Genomic DNA, 6,000 nt, shown 5'->3' on the forward strand with positions numbered 1-6,000 from the left:
GAGATAGATCTAGAAATGACAGAGAGAGAGAGATAATAGTAAGAGAGAGAGAAATGTATACATACATACATCTTGTGGTTCTGTTTCTCAGGAGAACCGTGATTAATATACCAACTGTCTGGGTTTAAACCTGAAACCCTTTCCACATCCCCACACATTCATCCCACTGTCGTATGAGATGAATGTATAACATATCAACCATATACCCTATGTATTTATATCATATATACTATATACCATACACACACACACACACACACACACACACACACACACACACCCCTCCATCCCTCAAGGCTCTGCACAAAGGTATGCTCTTTGGGGATCCCTCCATGACCCTCAGGCCCCGGGGACCACAGCCTGCAGTTCTGTCCACACACCCTGGCTCACCTGCCTTCATTCTCTAGTCATTTCAGGCACCAAAGAACAGCAGAACCACAGCTCGTGAAGGTCAGAAGACCCAAAGATCTCAGTGGATTTCCACCACAGCCCAGAGAAAAGCCCTTTTACTAGATCCACGTCTGCTTAAGGACCTTTAGGACAGGGGACTTCATCAAGCTGGAGGCAGGCTCTTCTCCAACAGACTGTTCCCTCTGTTTCCCGAGAACGTAATCCGCTCTGCCCTACCCAGCGGGCACGTGTATGCGGGGAGTGTCACGTAGTGTGTGCCTGTTTCACACCTGACACTATGGATTCACCTTTGCACCCACCGTTCCATGTCTGAGCATGGCTCCGGATGGTCCCATCTACTGTGGGCGCCGCACTCCGTCACGTTACATGTCATTAACTCATTCATCTGACGAAGGCTATAAGACACCTACTGCGGGCTGGAGGTGCCTGGGACTCAGCAGGAAACAAAGTCCTTCCCCTCGTGGAACTCACACTCTCGTGGGTAAAACATGATAAACATGTGGATATGACATGATAACCATGCAGCCATGACGTTGTGGAAAAGGATAAGATCTTACCCATTTTTCTGAGGAGGACAGTGAAATTCTGGAAAATGAAACAACTTGTCCAAGGTCACAGAGACAGCCAGAAATGGAGCCATGGTGCCACCCGGGTCTGTCTAACACCAACACCCCAGATCCCCGTTCCCGGGTGCAGGAGAGCGGGAGAGAATGTGCAGCCTAGGAGTGGCTGGAAGCAAAGTATCTGCATTTCTCATGCTCTCCTCTTGCTCTTCATCTCCAGCTCTTCTGACCAAAACTTCCCATGAAGTGGGCACTGCAGGGTTGGTGAAGACACCAGTCCCTGGCTCCAAACCCATTGGAACAAGAAGAAAGAGTGGTGAAAAGACCCTCCCACAGAGCTCTGGGACCCTCACCATGCAGCCCCATTTGGGCATTTGCCGCCTTAGGGGCCAGGGAGGGAAGTTGGCAGGGAGTCAGACCCAAGGTGTAAGCCCTGGAAAAATTAATGTCAAACCTCAGGTTCTCTCCTCTATTGAAATTAAAAAGAAATGTGGTGTAGCTTGGCTTTACAGTTTGGGTGTGATTTTGCGAGGCAGCTGGGGAAGGGGTGCGTGGCATTCTCCATGTAGGATGGCTTGAGCAGTTATGGAGGCGGAAACGAGAGTGTTATGACCAGGAGACAGTAAAACCCACCTGCGGTGAACGAGGCAGCGAAGAGCAGGATCCTGGGCACTGAGAGACCTTGATTTCGGGGCTGCTTCACTGACGGGTCTTACACAGGCCTCAGAGTTCATCCGCTCCCACTTTCTCGCTCAACTGAAGAACACAAGGTCTCTCTTTCATCGGACTGGAAATGAGAAAGCCAAGAGCCTAAGAGGTCAAATCTGTCACAAACCACCCTGAAACGCTGGCTCTAAGGGCCTGCTATTGGCCACCCCCCGTCCCCAACTGGCCAGCCCACCCTTGCCCAGCCCAGAGCAGCTTCATGAGCAGACACAAGCCTCCCGCTCTCAGACTGGAGTGGAAAAGCCTGGCACTACTGAGTCCCTGCCCTTTGCCAAGCACTGCCCTGGGTAACTCACCAAAGCGCTAGGAACCACCATCTCCTCGAGGTTAAAATCAAAGCCACATGACGGAACCAGAATGGGAATCCCATCTTTCCAACCCCAATGCCTTACCTTTAAAACGCCCTTCTCAGGAACACCAGCCACTCCCTCCAAGACCTGGCACCCTCTGGGAGCACCTGAGAGAGGCAGATCCCTCCCAAGCGAGCAAATGTTGAAAGCAGAAGGATTGGGTTTCCAGCCAACAAACAGGTGGAGAATGACAGAAATAGACCCCCCAGGAACCATGAGCTTGTTGCTGGGAGCTCCTGGGGCGGGCAGAGCAGAGAGGCGTGTCAAGTCACAGGCTCCCAAACTTCTGGTAAGCAGAAGGCTTTTCTCGTGGAGGGGCCTGGACGGGCCAGCACAGCAGTGAGCAAGGTGAGTCCCGGTGTTGGGGCTTATCGGGTATCTCTCAACTCCGAGCAAAAGCTCTGGGGTGCTGAGTGCCTGCAAACCCTCATCCGCCCTTGCATGGCCCCCAGTCTTCGGCAGCTCGGCCAGCTTGCGTTCCTCCCTGGCCTGTGGTCGACACAACAGGCGAGGCTCGGAAATGGAAGTGTGTCAGGCCAGGTCTCACAGCCGGTAGGACCTACGTGGCACCAAGCCCACCTGAGTCACCTCTCCAAGGGGAGGACTACCTGGAACCATGATCAGGAAGCTCTGAGTCCAGGAACCAATCTCTAAAGATCCAGCTGCATGGGTCACTGGGGCGACAGTGATGGGGGCGCTGGGAATACAGTGTTTTACAAGCAAGGGTACCTGTGAAATCCCAGGGTCTGTGTCTGCACAGGGAGGGACTGGCACTGCCTTTGGGTGACCCTGGGGGAGGCAGGAGTCCCGGGTTCCTGAGTGTCATGTCAGCACCCTGGCCAGGCCACTGTTGGCTCTGGGTTGCTGCTCCCAACCCCACCCCGCTAGCCTCCAGCTGCAGCCAGAATGATCGATGGTGCTCCTCCCCTCCCTAAGAACCCTCCAGCAGCTCCCCATTGCCCTCAAGACAAATCTTTCCAGGTGGCTGTGCGACGGCCCCCCCCCGACTTGCCTTTCAGCTTCTCACGCCCAGTCGCACCAAAGTGGGCTTTGTTCAGTAGCTTGAACAGATGAGGCTTCCCCCTGCCCCCCACTGTCTTTGCCAGACCCATTCCTGCCCATCCCTCAGTTCTCATCCAGCTGTCACTTCGAGGACCCTCCTCTGATGCCCGAGCCCAGGCCAGGCCCCCTGGCTGTGAGTTCCCATCGCCCACTGTACCTCCGTCATCCTGCTTACCACTCCCTGCTGCCCACTTAGTATCTGTCTCCCCCTGAAAGAAGAAGCGTGGCGGGACAAAGCCCCTCGTTATCCTGTTTACCACTCTGTCCCCAGCACTGAGCACAAACAGAGAAAGATCAGTGATCTTAGTTTAGGGACAGCTCCAAAAAAGGGTTGTTGAATGAATGAATGAATGAATAAATGAATCTATCATTCATTGAAACTCCTAAGGCCAAGGCATAAAAAAGAACTTTAAGGTGAGTGTCTGCTGAGAAGGAAGGCTACGAGGTACTCACAGGTGCTGAGGAAGGAACCCCAGAATCCCCAGCATAGCCCGGGGACAGGTGGGGTCACTGACCCAGGCCAGTCCTCACCAGTCCTCACCCCCTCCAGGGGTCACCACCGCTGGGCAGCTCTTAAACTGGGACCAAGCCACAGACATGAGGAGAGCCTAGAGAACTTTGATCAAGAGCCCACCGCATGGTTCCCTGGGGCTCTCTCTCACCTGACTCACCAGGGACGATGGTGTGTGTGTGTCTGTGTGTCTGTGTGTCTGTATGCATGCGCACTCTGCCATACTCCTAATTACCCCAACACGTGCCCTCACGTCCACAGAGTGGATGGAAAGAGGGTCTGTGTGTTTCTTCTATGGCTGCCCAGTGACCCATGCAGTTGGACCATGGACAAACTGCAGGAACCAAGCAGCTGGCCTCCCTTCGGTCTGTCCCTCGAAGTGGTAGCACCTGGCCGCTCTCAGGTGCTGGATCCTACCTTGGCTGTTCCTGATCTGTCCCTCTGGCTACAGCCTCTGCCCTTGTCCACCCTGTTCCAAGTCCCGGCACGCTGTCCCCAGGAGCTGCTCCCTTACCCTGACTCTCTCCGGTGCTCACTGCATTCTGGCTAAGGGCAGCCACCGGACGCGGGACTGAGAGTGGTGAAGGCACTGATTCTCTGGGTTGCCCCTGTCCACACACGGTTTGGCAATGGCTGCAGTGGCCCTCTGCACACAGCGCCCACCAGGCCCCCTTCCCACAACTGCAGTTCTAATGGTTTCGGTAACAGCTCCCTCCCCTCACCCCTTCAGGCTGAGGGTGCTCACAGCTCCCACTGTGCACTCCCAAGGGGCTTCACCACCACTTGTGGGCTCCCCTTCAGCTTGCCTGCACCTTGTAAATAGCTCCCTTTTAGTCTCTCTTTACCCGCCTTCTTTGAGTCTCTCTTTACTCACCTTCTCAGTGCACCACCTTGTTTTTCTCAGATACAAATTCCAGAGAAGCCCCAAGTTCCCGCACTTGAACAGTTGGAGAGAGCCTTAAAGGCCAGCTTGGCCTCCCAAACCCTCCTGAACTCTCTGTATTCACATAAATTCCCTCTTCCATGGAGAGCTGCTGCTAAAGAACACACCTGCTAGAGAACCAACGTTGGCCTCTCCAAAATGTCCACGTTCCATCATCCCGTCCTCCTTCTAGCTCAGCTCCATTACCATGGTAGGGAACGGGGATTCCAGCATTGGGGGTGAGGAGGAGGAGCCAAACACAAGTTGGAGAGGGGCCAACTGTAATGAAAATCAATGACACAACACTACACTCCCCTTTAATTCTCTTTGTGACACACACGTTTGCCCTCAACTCCTCTGATGCTTGCACCCCAGGTCCTGGTGAAATATCCCCGTGAAAGAGGTTTTGAACCTGTTCACACACGGAGAGACATGTGCACACACAAACACTTCCACATACACTCTCACACACGTCCACATAGCCCTGCACACATACATGCATAAGCATGAGCACTTATTCACACGTACACACATACATAAAGGTAGAGCCCACATTTGAAAAACACACCAAACTCTCATTTCCACCCCGAGTTTCAGTGAGGCTCATGAGTCTTCTAGCCAGCTATCCGCAAGGACACATCTGGCTTGGCCCTGCCCAGAGTGGCTCACCTAAAGCAGGGACAGAAGGAGAAAGCAGAGCCAGCATTTCATAAAATCTTAAAACAGATCAACAGAAAAGCCCAGTGAGATTTCTTAGCCCAACATTACCCAACAAGTGTTCCAGCAAACATGATTCCCTGAGCTGCTCTATGAAAAAATAAAATTCTGCAGTCCAGGGAGTTTGGGAAACATAGCCCGCCATATTATCCCCTCTCAGAGAATCCCAAGGCTCTGTGAGGTCCTGAAGAAAAGGTTCCTGCTAAAGGTCATTTCGCCCAGTATTTCAGTGATAGATGATAGGTAGACAGATGGACAGAGAGATAGATGGTAAATATGTGAGAGAGGAAGGAAGAGAGTGGGAGAGAGATTGACATTGATTTTGAAGTTAAACTCCATGGAACACACGTTTAAATAACACTGACCTTCGAACAACCATTTTCATAAGAAACAGAGGCTCAGGAAGGGCTTTGCCCAAGGTCACACAGCTAGTAAAAGGCAAAGGTGGGACTAGAACCCGGGCCTCCTAATGCCCAGGTCCACACCCCTTCCAACAGGCCCTGTTCCATTTTTTTATTTAACTCTAACCCCCAGGTGTTCTGGGAATCAAAGAGATCAATGTTATTTTCAAAACTAACCCTGGTGTTTGTGACTGTACTTGGTGACTTCACGTGGCTTCCCTCCCAGGCACACCGTTTGCTGAGGAAGAAGCCCCTTCCTGCACCCCAGACTCCCAGGTCCACTGTGAGGGGTGGCAGGGCCCAGGGCAGAGGCCTGAGGGCCAGGCCTGATGTGCAG

The sequence above is a fragment of the Halichoerus grypus genome, chromosome 7 (assembly GCF_964656455.1).
Source record: "Halichoerus grypus chromosome 7, mHalGry1.hap1.1, whole genome shotgun sequence".
NCBI classification, from domain to species: domain Eukaryota; kingdom Metazoa; phylum Chordata; class Mammalia; order Carnivora; family Phocidae; genus Halichoerus; species Halichoerus grypus.